The sequence below is a fragment of the Panonychus citri genome, unplaced genomic scaffold, assembly GCF_014898815.1.
Source record: "Panonychus citri isolate SS breed McGregor unplaced genomic scaffold, ASM1489881v1 Contig00028, whole genome shotgun sequence".
NCBI lineage: Eukaryota > Metazoa > Arthropoda > Arachnida > Trombidiformes > Tetranychidae > Panonychus > Panonychus citri.
This window is the reverse complement of record NW_026515433.1, coordinates 2213226-2232237: the sequence shown is the minus strand read 5'-3', so window position 1 is coordinate 2232237 and position 19012 is coordinate 2213226. Positions and strand designations below refer to the sequence as shown.

The window sequence follows — 19012 nt, the reverse complement described above, 5'->3', positions numbered from 1 at the left end:
TAATTTGATTAAAGTTAATTTTAAATTGCTAATTGTAACCTGATCATTTCAGAGTAATTAGTTGATCAGCTTGTTAGAACATGGTATCAGTTACAATTAATATCAAATTAAATTGTGATTAAATTAAGATGAATAGTGATCATGATTAAGGTGAGAAAAGTTTTACATTTGAATATCGAATTTGTAAAAGAAAAACTTTTTAGTTCTAATTTTAATTTTCTAATTCTTTCCTCTATTAATCATCATCATCATCATCATCATCATCTTCATGATAAAGTTACTGAATAATTTGAAAATGATTATCATGAAATTCAGCTAAATATTTAAACAGTTGAAACTGTGTTTTTTGTTTTCTCTCATTATTAAATTAACAATAATCAAAATCTTATTGTGATTAAAGTTAATCATCATTGTTATTATTAAATTATGCCAGAAAATTGTGATTAAAATTGATTGTTGTAAGGGAAACAATCAAGGGAAAAAAGTTCAATTGATTCTCAACGGGTGTTTCAATTTATCATGAAGAAATAAAGTTTCTCCATGATTATGATCAAGAAAATAACGAAACTTTTATATCATAAATGATTAAAGTTAATTGACTTGGAAAAACTAATAATATCAATGGAAAAGTAAATTTAACTGATGATTAATTTTAATTTAATTTCGTTTGTCTGTTTAAATTATTGAAATTAATTGTTGATCAGAAAAGCGGAAAATAATATCAACATATCAACGATCATTGAAACTAAATCAACAATTGATATACAACAAGAAAAGTTAATCAAATTAAATTGTAACTTAATCATTAGTTAACCAAACAAATCCGAAGCCACAAGACAATCAATGTAACCACAATTAACTGATGCACAATTAGAGTGACAATTTATCAACATTAAATTTACATTGATAGTTAATCAAGTGAACCGAATTATTTGTCATTATGGAACAATTTAAGCATCGGAAAAGTACAAAATCGAATCGAAATCTTTTCGATATTAAAGAAGAAAAAGTTCTAACCTCAAAATTTTAAAGATCGAACTTTTTATCTTCTTCATTCTCATTGAAAATTCTAAACACGAAACGATATCAAGTTGATCTGAATGAAAAAGAAAAATCCAAATCGAAACTTTAATCCATCTCGAAAGAAAATGAACTTTTTTCACTTCGAAAAAGAGAGAGAAAAAAAGTTCTAACAATAATAATAATCGTCATAAAGATACCATGTTGATGATAATGATTCTCAACTCATAATATGGTGAAAAAATGGATTCTCATTAAATAACACACATGAAAATTCTGGTTCATGAAAACATTTTCATGGTAAAAGATATAAATATGAGTAATAATGATAATAACGGAAAATATAAATGTTCAGAGTTCATATTTTCCCCATGTATTATCATGACATTTAAGATTATCATGAAGAGAGGGGAAAAGTTCTGAAACATGTTGGAAATAAAGAAGAGAAAGAAAAAAAAAGTTCTGAAAATTATTCAGCCAAATAGCCATGAGAATACTCATTCATATGAATGCTAAGCCAAAAGATATTACCTTTTACATGGTAAATAATAATATCTCTGAATACCTTTCATGGTAAATCTATTATATGATAGAACCAGAACTTTTTTTCCATGTAAATTCAAATTGTTATACAAAAAAAAAATCGTCCATTCATCTCAATGGTCAGTTAAGGTAGTGGTCAAATCTTGTCCATGGTCATTATTGTTAATCATCATGTTTAGATACCATTTAAATCACCAGGTATTAAATTGTTCATCAGATTAATCAATCAATTGATCAACAATTTAATCATTTGAAAATCAGGTCAATCCTCAAACTGTGATTATTGATGGTTGATTAATGTTAATCATTTGTTATAAAATCCTAATCATGATTTGTTAAACACAACGAGAGCACAATTAGGTCAATTAATTGCAGCCATTGATATTTGATTGTTGCTAATTGTAAATTTGAATTACTTTGTTAACACTAAAGTTATTGACTTGTAATTTTAATTAGCATTGCAATGAATTAAATTACAGTTTCATGATAATTTTAATTGTAATTGTAATTGGTTTGCAAGTCTGTATCAAATTTATCAATTGTGTTATAACAATTAGTAAATTGGGTTAATCAACAATACAGACGGACACATATAAATATAGATATTAATAGTTAATTTTATCAATGTTGATTGCAAACAATTATAACAATTAATCAAGAATCAAAAATGACAACAAAAAATTGTATCAAATTGAATTAACTCTTGAAAAGTTTGTATTGTAAATTGAATTGTAAACAATAAATTGCAATCAATTGATTGAATAAAACACTATTAGCTGACAATTAGCAATATGTAGGAAATCAACAATCAACAATCAACAATAAAGATTTAGAAAATTGAAAATTGGATTGAAAAAAAAAACTTTGTTATCATTGTAACAATTTACTGAATTTGAGATGAGATTCAATCTCAATGATTGTCAATTCTGACCATCAACTCATCACCAAAGTTGACCCCTAGTTGACCAGTGAAAAGGTGTCAAAGTTAACATTTGAAAGATAAACATGATCCTAGAAATGATTCTCATGACAAAATCCCCTTGAGGTGAAAAAAAAGTTTCAAGATGTAACCATGAATTCAATGAACTTACTCAAGGGTGGAAAGTGTAAAAATATTTTATCTTTCCACACTGAACACATATACATACATGTATACCCTTTATACACATCAATATCATGCAATTCCATCATGAAATGAAAAGACTGGAAAACATAATCATGAAAAAAGACCCGAGCCCATGAGGATTTTGTAAAACATTAAAATTGTATTGAAATAAATATTGTGAAAAGTTCATGTTGATACTCAGAGTATAGTTGATAAATTACCTTGTTGTTTTCATATTATCATGATAACATAAGATGATAATGTAACAAATAACAGCAACTATCATGATATTTTCATGATAATAATATCATGTAATGATCATAATATTGAATCATCGTCATCAAGGGTTGTAGTGGATCTTTATTGTCAACAGATTCAAGGTGAAAAAGGTAATAGTCGTAGTGGTTCATGATAAAGTCGGGGTGGGATTAAGTTTCTGATATTTTTGTTTCATTGATATCAAGGTGAGAGGAACAGGGAGGATAAAAAGTTCTGGTAATCCGATGATGGCGATTGGAAATAGAAATAGAAAGAGAAAGAGAGAGAGAATTGATCATCGTGATTGTTGAGTATTATCATTGTCAATGTTTCCAAACCAATTAATCAACTTCCTCATGATAAAATCTTACTGATTTCATGATGAGATTCATCATATTGTTATCCTCATGATATCGGGTGGATGAGTTGGTGGGTGGTTATTTTATTTCATTCTTATCCTGGATTATCACATATAGTTTAAATCTCTCTCAATTTCAGTTTTTTTCATTATTTTTTTTCAATCTGATAGACTATCAAATCTATGATGATGATAATCATGATAATTTGTTGATACCTACAGAGTTGATTTAATGATGAACAAGAGGAAAAGTTGTTTTTTAAATTCTAAACTAAATTTTCAACAATCAAGGTTTCAATAATCAAAGGATCATCATCATGATTATTATAAGATAATGATCATTATGGTAATGATAATTCAAGGTCATGTAAATACAATTAGATTATGTTAATTATCCCGATGATAACATTATTTTGTAGATTGTTACTTTCCATCTCTCTCTCTCTCTCTCTCTCTCTCACTGTCAACAAGTCAATGTCATCATCAATGATGATAATTTTAAATCATGTGATATAAAAATGATACAAGTTACATGGCGATGACCAGTTTACATGGTCAAAAGAGCAAGACCTCCAAATCTAATAATGATATCATGGAGTAAGAATGAGATTCATGGTTGACTCAGCCTTCATCATCATCATCGTCATCATCATGTTATTTCACAAAGTTATTGTAAAGAAATCCAAGATAACCATGATTTCCAGAAGAAAAAGTTCTGGCTGAGATTCAGAGGGAACAAAAAGAGAAGGGAAAATTTTACTCAATTTTCAGAACTTTTCTTATTTTTCTACTCGATGTTTACCATGGTAAAAGAATTGAATTGACTTGGAATACATTGTTACAATGATAATAGTCAAGGTACATGGTGATGATGATGATAAAAGTTTGAAGCTAATTATTTTTCTTTGTATACATTTCATGTTATCATGAAAATTTTGAGTTGCAAAGCTTGAGATTTATTCCTAGATTCCTATGGTTGATAATTAGAAAAAGGTAATTTAAATTTCATTTTGAAATTTATTTTCTCCATCATCATTATTATTCAGAAAAGGAAGTTGACAAAAACGGAAGTCAAGTGAAAGTTTTATAATGAAAGAAGAAGAAGAAGAAAATATTTTTTTTCTTCATTCTTATTATCATCATTTTCATCTAAAAATAATCAAACCAGAGAAAATTCATCATCAGGATTAACTGAGAGAAAGAGATAAATTAAAGTTGAAACTGGAAGATGAGGATGAAGATGAAGATGAAGATGAGGATGATAACTTTACCTATCAGGTAGAAGAGGATCAACTTGTGAGGCTTGAACTTGATAAACAAGGAATGAAGATCAAGTTGGACAAGAAAATGTAAATAAGAAGATGATGATATTAGAAAGAGAAACCGGCAATCTCTTTCTTTTTCATCTTCTTCTCATCATCTTCATCATTATCCTCATCATCTACCTGAGGTTATCCAAAGCCATCACTTAACAAACTATTAAATTGACAAGGTTTCGGTTAATTAACAATCAATTTTATGAGTTTACCTTTTTTTTGGTTGTGTTTGTGTTTGGGTAGATGAAAATTTCTGGTCAAATGAAATAAAATTAGTTAATTGTGATTAAGATGATTGAAGGTTAGACCAATGATGATGATGATACAAATGATGATGATTATCACCATGATGATGATAATAACTATCCAAATGTACCAAGGTGATAATAATCATGATGATAATTGAATTGATTGGTAAGAAATAGTCAAGGATTTTTTACTTTTCAACAATCAGGCAAACAATTAAATTAACCAATGGCGTCAATAATGATGATTTAACAGATTCAATGATGATGATGGACAACAATTAACAATGATGGTGAACAATTTAAAGTTAACATGATTAATACAAGAAAAAGATGAAAAAAAGTGAAAACTTTTTAGACCAACATGTTACCTACACGTAAACATAAGTGAAAATAACAACAAGGTAAGAGAGTGAAAAAGATGATGAGGATGATGAGGATGATGAGAAACCGGTCGTGCTTGACTCTCTCTCTCTCTCTCTTCAGCTCTTGAAGATAAGTCATCCATGATGATGAGGATGATAAGAGGAGGTAAAAGTTGTTTGGGTTGTTGTTGTTTGTGGGTATAACTTATATCATGTTGATCTGAAAGGTTTCATTTTTTTTTAAAACTTCATCATATTGTTTTCATCTCAATTCATTGTCGTTTTGATTATGATTAAGTTAATTGTTTCAAGGGTTTAATTGTTATCTCATGTATCTATTAATTTATTTTTTTGCTGTTGTCATATTCACAGTGACAAGGTTACATAGACATTGACAATATACGGTAGGATGAGAGAGAGAGAGAGAGAGTACGACGAGGTGGAGGTGGGAAAAAAGTTGAAGAGGAAAAGGAAATAAAATCGGAAATGTTTCAATTCTTTTCCTTTATTTTTTTCTTGTTTAATTTTCGAAACTTTTTTATTCTCTATCTCTTGATTGTGTCTCAGGTTTTGTCGAAGAGAGAGAGAGAGAGAGAGAGAGAGAGAGAGAGAGAGAGAGAGAGAGAGATGATAATGATTCGATTGTGAAGATAATTGTTAATTTGGTCACAATTTGGGTGTTTGATTTTCTGGATTTGTGGTATTGTGGTTTGGGTTTTTACTGGTTCCTTGTTAATTGTTGGGTATTTGACTTTCATTTTAATTGTTGCTCATTAGTTTGATTGGTTATTGATTGTGGTGATTATTTGATTAATTTATCTATATCATTTATCATCATCTTAATCATCATTGTCAACCAATTCTGACATGTTTACTTTGGGTTGGATTCATGTTACTCATTTTATTTGATTGTCACAATCAAATCAAATCAAATCACTAATCAATCTAATCAAAGTAAATCATATTACTCTTGGTACTCGTAATAATCATTCAATGTTACCAATCGAAGACTATTATTAGAACTTTTCTCTCTCACCCCCAATTGCACTTTCGATTTATTTAAGAACAAAACTTTTTCTTTCGATCTTTTTTTTCCAACTTAACTGATCAATTAAATTGACAATTTAATTAACTACCGTTGATCTGATCACTAAATTTGCCATTGAATTGTTTGCATCAGTAAACAACAATCAAAAAGTTAATTAATTGATCAGTTAATTAAAGAAAATTTCTCATCGAATTTGAAAAACTTTTTCGAACAAAAACATGAAAGTAAATCCAATCTTAGAATTTGGATTGAGTTTCAATCGGTTCAATCGCTTAACCAAATTAGATTCAAATTCTGGTATCAAGTTAATCATTTTCTGCGATTTTGAACATTTGGCTCGAAAAGAGTATTAATGTTCGAGGTCGAAATTTTTTTCCTTCGATTTTGATGAGAAAAAAAAGTTCTAAAAGTGTTAGTGTTCACAGAATTTCCTGATTCACTTCAGAATCATTTCTTTTCATCTCATCAATTTCATCACCAGAATCGTTGAGATGATTATGATCAATTCGATGAAGAGGGAGAGAAAAAACATTCTACTGAATCAGTAAGAACTTTTTTCTTCTATTCTCGTTCTCTCATTTTACTTTTTTTCCCTTCTCTTCATCATCAGAACTTCTCATCATCATTTCTCTGGAAAGATGAAGCCAATGATCTTTTCGATCAAAACTTTAAATTCAGAATTCATCATCATCATTCATTCATTTCAATGGGTGATCATGAAGATGAGAATGAAAAGGAAATCATGATAGAAGATGAAATCATAATTCTGAGGTTGAATTTGAAACTTTCTCCAGCATAGAAATAGATGATGATAACCTTAAATCTTCAATCGATTGCCGATCCTCATCAACAGAATAAGAACTATTCATGAGAATGAATTGTAATGAGAAAATCATGACGCCCTCTTCCTCCTCCACCCTCAACTATCACCTCGTCTTCATATCTCTCTCTCTCTCACTCTCTTCATCTTCCTCTGAAAAGTTCAGAGAACCATTGACATCTTCATCTCTCATCTTCATCATCATTATCTCATGAAGATGATGACACCCAAAAGTTTCAGCTGATTAGAGTTTGATCAACAAAATGGTGATAATTGATTGCTGATAATAAAAAAAAAGTTTCCCTTCCAATATTAAAGGTAACAGTTAATTTAAACCATGGGATTTCATGGGAAAATATCAATTTGGTGATGATGCTAATGGACTTGAAGTTGTGACAAAATTACAATTCCATGTGAGTAAATGATAATATAATCATGATAATGAGTAAGTGGATTCAGAAACAATGGAAAGTAGTCAAGAAAAAAAATCTTTTGCCTCCAACAAAAACTGTAACCTGAATTTCATGTTACTCAGTTTCATCATGTATCACATATCATGCTCATTTCATTGTTATCACCACCATGAAAACAAATGAGTTATCATCAGTTATATCATATTGATTGAGTTTCTCACTCCACCCTCACCACCCACAACTAAATCTTATCATCTCTCTCATTATTATTATCATGATTATCGACCTGAAATCTCATGAATCTCTGTGAGTTTGTTGCTACTATTTCCCATGAATGATGTAACAATGATGATGATGATGATGATAACAATAATAATTTGTGCCACTTACATTCATATTATGTTTATTATGTGATAAAAGCTTGAGGAGGAGGCAAAAATGATGAGGATGCTAAGGATGCTCAGAATCATCATGATAATAATTCTCAGTGGAAAAAGGGATGTTTAGTTAACAATAGTTGTGATGATAATGATGATGATGATTCTAATCAAAATAATATCAACCAAATGATGAGGATGAAAAAAAAAGTTCTAAGACATAAAACATGATAAAATCTGGGGAGAAAATTCTCCATGAAAATGAGAAATTCTTGAGTTCAGAAAGTTCTGAAAGACACAATTTTCTCTATTCACTGATTCATGATATCGATAATTCATTTCGTTTTTATTTCTCCATCTTCTTGCTTACTTATAAATCTTTTTCATCGATTGTGATTATTATTATTATCGAAGTTTTCTCATTAGAACTTTTCAACTTCCCCTCTTTCTTTTCATTGGAAAGTTTTATTTTCGATATCATTTGAAAATCGTAAATTCTAAGATTCTGATTGAATCAAATGGTTTAAATTGTTGCACGTTAATTATTATAAATTACAGGTTATTCTCAAGCCACAAAATTAGTAGGTTCAACCCTTGAATTTCAATCTCACCATGATAACCATGATTACTAATCTTGACTGAGGAGAGAGAGAGAGAGACTGAATCTGATTAATGATTCATGATGATGATCAAATTAAATTGTTGGTTGAATTGAAGGAGAAGAGGAAAAAAAAGTTTCACTCAATTAGATTTACAATTAACTCTCTTTCTTTATGATCATCATTTATAAATGATTAAGGATACACATGGAACTAAATTAGTTGATTGTGAACCTTAAGACCATTGAATAATTAACCAGGTTTCAAGATGATAATTAATTCATATCAATGTTAAATCTCAAGGTTCAGATCTCTATGTTCATGTAACTTTATCATCATCATCCCAATGATTACATTGGATTAATTGAGATTACAATTTAATCATGATAAAGTTAATAATTTAATTGTTACCCAGATAAAAATGATAGTTTACAAATTAAACTCTAAATTACTCGCAATTCTGGGTCTAATTGTGAGATATAAGAATGGACGAAATTGCGAATGATTAATCATATCATTAGAAATCAACAATTAATTGTTAAGTTCAAGTTTCCATGGCGATCATTGGATTTACATTGTGGCTTTTAATCAGAGCAATTTATTTGATAGTTGTTGATGATTACTGTTAATCTCGAGTTAGTGTAACTGATTTAAGAGCCAATATCGAGTTTAGGTTAAGATAGAACATCAATCTTTTTTTTTCTTTTCGACTTAGAACTTTTTTTCTCTCTCATTTTGGACGTTCGAGTAGCTTTTGGTTAGAAAACTCGATAAAGAAATAAAATCTCATTTCGATCAATCAACAGTGGAAGAAGAAGGGAAAAGATGATGAAGGAGAGAAGAGAGTAAGATGAGGAAAAGGAAACAGATTATAACTTTTTGATACAAGAAAATATTACAATTTTGACAAGAGAAAAACAATATTGGTGATGAAATTTCAAGATTTCCCATGAATTGAGAATTTATCAGAAAATTCATATTCCTCTGAATCTATTATTTGAAATCTTCAACTGGTTTGCAGTTCACAAGTCAATGTTCATACGATAATATCAAGATGAATTGAAAGTTATCATGAACAAAATGAAAGAGAAACTGTTGATATAACATTGGATAAACTTCCAGTTACTTCCGGATGGTCATCATCAGGATAATATATATTCAAATTACCATAATTGTCATCAGAATTTTTTTGTCCCAATGTCAAAAACAGAAATTTTTTCCATGATATTTGCCAATGTTGACCAGAGTTGGGAGGTGAAAATATCTGAATCACTCAGAACTTTATCTCTCCCTCTCTTTATCTTTCTCGTAATTTTTTTGCCTCCCATTTTTATCATCAGAGTTAATGATGATATAAACACAGGAATGATATATTATCAAGATATATATTCAGGGTGTAAGGGGATAAAGTTGAACCAGAATATAATAATGATTAGTGACCCAGAATAAAAAAGAGATAGAATCAGCTGAGTTTTTATCATGAGAAGAGGTAAAGACACAGAATAAGATGAACTTTTATCATGGTCCTTTTTTTCAGAACTTATATGAGTTTAGTTGATTGATCTATTCGAAAATGTGATGATAACAGAGTAGAAAAGAAAAGAGAAAAAAGTTCTGAAAGTCATTAGAAGATGAAGAAAAAAAATTATATCGAATAAGCTGAAATTCTGGTCAAAGAAGATGATGAGGATGATAAAGATGATTGAAAACTCTGTTAGATGATATGGTTCAATTCAGATAATTTAACGTTCAAAGGTAATCGCTTTCAAACTGATTGTTCTGATTATCATGAACAAAGATTCAGAAGTCATCAACGTTGCGATCATTTTTTGTCGTTGTTGTTGTTGTTGTTCATCAAAATTTCATCGTCATCATGATTATCATCACAATGACCAGTGGTCATCATCATCTTTATGACGTTGGTCATTAGTCCCTTGTAGTATCATTAGTATCAGTAACCACACTGAACATTATCTTCATTCTCATGATTCTCATGATAAAAATGAAAACTAACCCATGAAAGAAAAAAAAGAGAAGAAAAAAAAATTTTTTTATTCGAAATTCTCAATGATTCTTTTTTTCTATTGGTTGATACATTATTGTTATCATGTTTTCTGACATGATGAGATAAGAATTGATAGAAAAATTCTGAGAGAAATGAGAGAAAAACAAATTCTGGTTCTTTACCCATAAAGAAAATGAGAGAGAGAGAGAGGAGTGAGAGAGAGAGAGAGAGAGAGATGAAGGTGAAGGTGGTGGGTGAATGGTCAACTGATCAGATTGAAACAAAGGGAAAGAAAAAAATTTCCAAGGATCAAAAGATGATGATGGAAGATATAATCAAATAGAAATTGCTTGACCCTCATTGTCCGATCAATACACTTGAAAAACTTTTCCTTTTTTTCGTCCATCTCTTTATCCTCATCTTCCTCATCCTCATCCTCATCCTCTTCCTTACCCACCCCTCCTCCTCCTCTCTCTTTGTTACTCATCTGTTTAGATACATGTTACTGCCTACAAGGTCAAATGGCCACAAGAATCATTGAAGTGTCCATAGTTGATGGTCACTCAATAAATTACATTGACTTTTATCATCCTTCTCCCTTTTTCATCTTCCTTATCCTTTGTTTTTTTCCCACTCCCACTTTGATTGCGGTGGGTTTAAACTCCCATTCACTTTTATTATGATAACCATTTCAAACCTAAACACCAATGAAAATAAATAATAACTTTAAACTTTAATTATCTAATAACAATAAAAGGCTAATCTCATCTCACCAATCAATTGATTGTTAATCTTAACAAACTGTTAATCCCTTTAATTACTGATTCTATTGTAAATGTTAATCTTTATATGTTCATTGTTATCAATATAATCTAAGACTTTCTTTTGACATTCATCATTTCCGTTTCCTGTCTATCAAAATAGTTAATCAGGTTGATGATGATTTTTGATTGTTAGAAACAAGAAATAACAATTAACTTTTATATGCTAATATTAACGAGACAATTTATACAGATAAAAGTTGACTGAACAATCAGAAAAGCTCAACCATTCATGATAACTTATTATCTACAATGATAATTATCATTCAGAATCATTTTCATGCAAGATTTAATTTCATCACCATCATCATCATATGAATACTCAGTGTCAATGTTTACAGTAAATATGATTATTTAGTTACCTTAAGTTAATGTCAAGTCGATTGTTGATCTAGAACTTTTTTCTCATTATCATCATCATCTCCATGTTTCTAGATGATGTTGATGTGATTGATGAGAAAATCATTTTCATGGTGATGTATTAATGATGTTGAATAAGCAAAAAGTTACAATTTAATCTAATCCATTAGATTATCGGATCAATACTAATCAATTTCAACTTAGATACCCAAAGAAAATTAATCAACTGAATAGCAATTAATTGAAACTCTCAAAAGTTTACTATTGATTTTCAGGTGATCATTTGGTTCACAATCAATTCATTCATCAGATTATCCAAGATATAAACAAAATAATTAGATTATCATAATATTTAGATATTAAGTTATATTGGTCATCTTATTGTTGACCAAAAGATTTACACATTTTCAGTGCTGAAAATGAATCTCGATTTAGGTTTGACTTTTTTTTCCTACTCTTGATTTATTGATGTTCAACTGATGATGATGATGATGATGAGATAGAGGAAGATGAAGATGAAGATGATGTAAATTACCACTAGGAGATGTTACAATTGAGTCTCTAATGTCCAGACTTATAACGAAATGAGGTCAAGAATGGAGATGATTAAATCGATGGGAAATTGATCAATAATTGAAATCCTTCGGTAAATAACTAACAGGATAATACGATGAGAAGTGGGAGTGGATGAGTGGGAGGTGGATAAAAGTAAATAGATTAAGAGACATCATTTCATCATTTCCGTTTCCTCTTGTTCCTCCTCGCCGGTTGGTTTAAGATTCATTTTAAAATTAGTCTTCAAATTGACTTGCATCAAAATTGTAATTAACTTTTCTCATTCTTGTTTAAAAAACAAACAAGATAATTAAGTTATATTGTTCTTGAGTAATTAAAACGAGCTCACAATCAATCAGCATGGTGATGATTCAATTTTCGGATAACAATTGACTAACAATTAGCTTGATTAACTTGAACCAATCAATTGAGAAACAATAATTACAACTGAATATCTCAGTTTGTGTCTAATAATTGTTTTGATAGACTGAAAACTAATCAATTTTAATTGTGATAGACTTAATTAACCATTTAGTTGGTTAGTTAATCTACCTAGTTGATTGTTTGTATTTTATTTTAATCTAATTACTTCCTCTTTTTTTATTATCATCATCAATGTCATTAACAATTAAGTTTTATTTACAATCAAGTTGTGAACTTTGATCAATAGAAACTTTTTAATTGCTCGTTTTCAGTGTTGACAATTAGTATTATTTACAATTAAGATGAGGAGGAAAAAAATTGTTCACTTGGATCGGGAATCAATGTGATCAAACAGTTAGTATTTAATTTCATGGTTAATTAACTCTCATAGTCATCAAACCGTTGGATCAATGATTAACTAATCATTCAATTGGTTACCTGTCTGTTTTTTTTGTTTTAATTAAAAGGATAATTATTTTGACATCATCAGACTAATCAAGCTGATTGTCTATAATCAACAAGGTTCAGAAGATACAATTGAAAAATCAACCCATCGAAATTTGAATTGGACAAAGAAAAAAAAAGTTCTAACTCTCGAGTTCGATATCGGTTTCATCTTAGTTAAATTGTCAATTAGATTGAATCGTTTTTCTAGTTATTTTTTATTAATTTCAGGGGAAAATCAACTCAACTTGAATAGTCTTATTGTTGTCGTTGTTATTTTTACCTGTGAAAAAAACACAACCAGGTAAGTTTAAGATGCGATTTCCTGGTTCCTAAGTGTTACCAATGATTATTGTCATGTTTTCATGAAGCCTTCAGGGGTGAATTGAGGGTTTATATCAACAACTCATGGATATTTATATTTATGTCTCATCTAGAATTGGAAACATATGAAATTAGTTATAACACCCAAAGGAGGATAATATAAGGAGATAAATTCAATTCCAAATAAAATGATCTTCCTGAAAATAGAATCACAATCTAAAGGCTTTTGGTATATTCACGATTCTCATGTAAAAGAATCTGAATATTATTATTATTGGTGAAATTACTTCGAGTCTTTCGAGTTGAAGTTTGTTATCGGTTGTTACTCTTATATATTTTCCTCTTCTTTGTTCTGAAAGGTGGAAAGAGAGAAAAATATTTTCGAAATAGCAAAAAAGTTCTGATATATTATTATGATAAGGAAAAAAAAAGTAAAGAGAAAGCAAAATGTAAACAACATGGAATCTGAATGAACACAGAACTTGAGAGAAAATTTGTTCTTCTTTCTTTTTTTCTCCATGTTAATAATACATGATAATGTAAATGAGAATGTAAAAATCATTCCCAAGAAAAGTTCTGACAGAATTTTCCATCTTCCATTGAATAAAATTCCATTAGAACTTTTTTTTTCATTTTCTCTCTTCCATGATAACTTTTCTCTCTCATTCAAAACGCTGACTCATAAGAATACAACTCAACTTATATAATAATCTGTCAGAACTCAACTAGTTGATTGACAATCTCATGATTAACACAAATTATCAAATTATCATTGTAACCAGAAAAAAAAGTTCATCATCTTATTTCAAGTTCATTATAATACAACAAGAAGGAAAGTTTCATGAATCATCAAGATAATAAGCTGAGCAATTTCATGTAAATATGAATGAAAATATAGATGATCAATAAGCCTTGAGGTTTATTTTTTATCATATTAAATTCAATGAGAGAGAGAGAGAGTAAGTGAGTGAGTATTGGGAATAAAACAAAAAGTTCAGAAACGAAATCCTATCAACTCAAGATTATCATTTCCATTAAAAAATACATATTCTCAATTCAATTACTGAATATCAATCATGAAGATTAAATTTAATTCAGTTGGGAAGAGAATTGAATTATTATTATCATCACTAATTAGTTGTGATAATTTCAGAGTATATAATCAACCCCACCCACTAATTACAATCACTGATGATGATTAACATGGACTTTGTTATTTCAATGTATTAATATACTTGGAGACAATTAGGTTTGATTATCTTTAATTGTTACGGTTAATTGTTTCTCATCACGATTGGAAATGATATTATGTATTGTATTTATATATTAATTCAAATTGGTAAAATTATTGACACAAAAAAATAGTAATTATTATCATTGATTAAGTAATTATCTTGATTAAATTGCCCTGAAGGAGTAAGATGATTAAGTAGCAATATCATGAAATTATTTCTTATTAACTAATAACAATATCTAATCATGTTGATTGATAATAAAGAAAAAAGAAAAGGTAAATTAAATTATCTTCCAGAATCGATGGCAATTAAATGAGTAACATGATGATTCCCAAATCATCATGAAAATCAATTTCCACCGAGTGGGAAATAAATATATTTTATATTACTCAGAATCTGAGAATCTCAGATTATCACTTTCTCATTTCCTCTTCCATGAGATGATGAAATGATTACAATCAAAGGGTAATCAATATAAAATCAATCAATTGATTGTGACGATTTGCTGGATCGTAATGAATCATGTTTAATTGTAATAATTAAGGTGAAATATTGACCAATGGTCAATCCCTCAATCGTGATAAGTTTTACTTTCAAATGATTTACGATTAAGTTTAATTCTGGTAATTTAAAATTCACTCGTGTCATGGTTACCATTAAATACTTGATCATGATTAACACTAATTACTAATTTACATGATCAATATCATCATGTTAATCATGTTGTTAGGTGGAAGGGACAATTTAATTATTCACAACAGGATTAAATTAATTGTAAAATATTTAATTTATTATATCCAAAGGTAAATGAATCAATTAGGATTTCATGTTGATTACAATTAACTTTTTTCCTCTTCTCTTCAATTTTGATTAATTAAATTTTTTTCTCTCTCTCTAAAATTACTAATAAATTATACTCATTTTTGTTAATTGTTACCCTGGTGATTGATAATTGATTGTAAGTTAAATTGTCAGGATGTTGATTATTGAAAGAGGAAAAAAACTTAATTGTGATGATAACATTAAATTGTTAACGATTATTAATATTTTGATGAATATGGGAAAAGTTTGTATTGTCAATTGTGCATTTCAAATTAATCACAATCATGGTAATTAGTTGATGATAATTCAATCCAAGTTTTCAATTGTAATACGAGATTAACGAAAGTAATTACAATTTATCATCATGTACAATTAGAATACAATAATTTACAATTAGCCTCTCAAAAGTAAATCATTAAAAAGTAATAGTTAATTAGGTTGCCGATTAAGTTGATTAGGTGAAGTAACCAAAAAAAAATTAACTCTCCAGAAAAGGAAATCATGTTTGATAGTAATCACAATCAATTGGCAATCAATTGATTTAGTTTATAATCAAAAAGTTATATCAAATCTCAATTCCCTGGGTGGGTTTATAATGATAGTAACAAATTATCATCATCATCATCAAGTCTTATTCATTATCATGAAAGAAACTGAATGAGAGAGGAAAAAATTCTGATAGAAAAAAAAACTTCCTCATTTTTTTTTCTGTATCATGAACAAGAAACTGGTCTTCACACTTAAATATATTTTACCTTGATCATCATCATCATCATCATCCGCATCATCATCTCCATCATCTTCATCCTCATCTTCATTCAAAACATTCAATGTTGTTATTGGTTAAGATGATGAGGATTGAAGATGAGAGAGTAAGAAAAGAAAGAGAAATGAAAAGGAATCAAATCTTTTGTCTGTTATTTTGATTCGCTTTTTTTTCATCCTCATCATCGTCTTCATCATCATCCCTGTCAATTGCAATTGCTTTTTTTACTGATGAAGATGAATGAAGATAAAGATAAAGATGATGATGATGGTGAGGAGGAGGATGAAGATGAAGATGAGGAAAGCAAAAGTATTGATGTAATAGTATTAAAAATGAAACACAACAAAACCCAATACAACAACTTAAATTCAAAATGTTCATCATCATTTGCCAATTGTGATGATGATAATGATGATAAATTTAACATCTTCTTTTATCATCATCATTATATTTATCATCTTCATCATGATCGTTGGTTAAATTCAATTTCAATTCTTGTTTTCAATAACGATTATCATGTTTGCCAAGAAAAATAGACTCACTTGATGAATATTTTTCCATCAACATTGATAATATTATTATCGCTAATTAATATTATCATCATGTCAACAAGATAATTATTCAGTTGATTGTTATTCATTATCGATACTGATTAACTGTTATTGTGATTGAATTTTTGTCATGATCGGTGAAAACTAAAACTTGGTGACAACTTTTTCATTGTTGTTACTCTGATTTCGTTATCATCGTTTTCATTTCGTTGGTTAATATTAACGATTGACTTTTAATTCAATTGTGATTACAATTTCAAAATTTAAGATGAACAACAATTAACTGATTAACTAGTTACACCTTAATTGTTGGAAGTAGCAATTCACCAATCTCAATATAAGACAAAGTCAAATAAAGTTGTTGTTGTGTTTTTATCGTTGACAATGTTGATCATTTTGATTTGATGTTAATTGACAATCAATTTTAATCGTTAACTCATTTTTGTCATATAATTGATTTGTTACATTTACGAAACAATTACAATCTTCAATTGTGATTAGTTTATTAGTAATCAATTAATGATTAGACTTACCTGTTGATCAATTGATTTCCTTTGTTGTCACAATTGTTTGAACTTAATCCAATCACTTATCCTCCTTAACTTTTAGTTGTTAATTGTTGATGATTAAATAATAATAAAGGCAAACTTGTAATATAACAATCAAATTAAGCAAATATTGAAAAATTGTAGTTGACAATCAAGAGTAACAATTAGCACAATCAACTGATTAGCAGCAGTAGCACAGAAAATGGACTAAGTTGATTAGTAATTAAAATAAATTATTTGAAGAAAAACAAAACTTAATCAAAGTTTAAAAAAGTAATCAAGAAATAAATGTTAATGTTTATTTTAATTTCTGTTGATTTAACGATAAACAATCACCAACAATTAGGTTGAGTGTAATTAAAACACATTTGGACAATCATCACAATCAAGAGCAAATTAAATCAACAAGAAATCAAGGTAAACACAACAATCAACTAAACAAAGATGATGAAGCAAAATTAATTAATTGTTCAAGTTAATGATGATGATGAGGGTTAATAGTTTTCCAATACAATGGTGAAACAATTAACAATCACTGTTAATTGTGATTTTCTCACCAACAATCAACTAGATAGAGCTAAATTAACCATTGGAAACAATAATAATAAAACAAACGAGTGAAAAGTGAAAAGATTTTGAATTTAGTTGTTGTGATGTTGTTGTTGTGGTGATGATGATGATGATCAGGTTGATGTAATCAAAATGGAAGACAGAATCACCGTGAGATTGCCCCAGGGCAAGTTGAACATCATTCTTTCCTCTCTCTCATCTTCTCATCTTCTCATCATCATCTTCTTTTCTCTTTCTTTTCGCCTCTCTTTCAGATCTTTTTTTTTCTTGTTTTCCTCTTCTTACCGGTTACAGAATACAATTTAAACTCCGGAGAGTTGATGATATCAACATAGTATCCCAATCATGCTCACTAATTCACCTCCTCCTTTATCATCCGCATCCTCATCTTCATCATCTTCATCATCCTCATCTTCCTCTTCATCATTATCATCCTTTCCCATCCAACGCCATCTAATATCTTGCTATTTCAATGGCAAACTTTTAACTTCACTTGCGATTTGATTACTGGCACCTATTGGTTGACAATTAAAGTTTTCGCAATTAAAATTGATTTGATTACGTTGATTGGTTGTTATTTTTAAACTTGATTGTTTACTAATTGTAACTCCTGGATGTTGATTGTTTCAATTACAATCACTAATCTGTTGTGATGGATTTTGGCTTCAAGTTAATCGTTTTGTTTTAATTAGAAACAATTTAATTTGATTGTTGTTCTTGTTGTTATTCATCAACTTAATTGTCAAAGTTGATTAACTTTGATTGTCATTAGGTGCCAATGTTTAAGGTTTAACAATTTAATTGTTATTGTATTTATTATTGATTGAATTTGAATAGATATTTAAAATAGTTTTTGTTGGAAAAAATCAATTCTAATCATTGGAACAATTAATTGCCAATTAAACAATCAACTAATTGTTCTTGGTTTAAGTTTCATTGAACTTTAGTATTAATTCAAATGGACAATTTAATTTAAGATCAAATTTCGCATTAAAACAAAATCAGTTCACTTTCAATCTTAATTAATTTCTATTCTTAGTTAATTGTGATTCAAATTAATCATAATTAGTAATTAAAATTATCATTTAATTGTAAACTTGAACTTGATGTTTGACTTTTGA

The 19012-nt window shown here is 28.8% G+C and overlaps 1 protein-coding gene across 4 annotated transcripts in view; it reads right to left on the bottom strand.

The window, feature by feature from the left end:
- The window catches only part of LOC128396867 (putative polypeptide N-acetylgalactosaminyltransferase 9), a 45684-nt gene extending 27489 nt beyond the window's left edge, over window positions 1–18195 (bottom strand). For 2 of the 4 annotated variants that reach the window (XM_053357502.1, XM_053357504.1), the window contains exon 1: window positions 17307–18195. The gene's annotated coding sequence lies outside the window, so the exon portion shown is untranslated. Of the gene's footprint in view, window positions 1–4812; window positions 5225–17306 lie in introns of those variants that run through there. The other 2 variants (XM_053357503.1, XM_053357507.1) reach the window with 1 other exon arrangement.
- Between the last annotated feature and the right edge of the window lie 817 nt (window positions 18196–19012).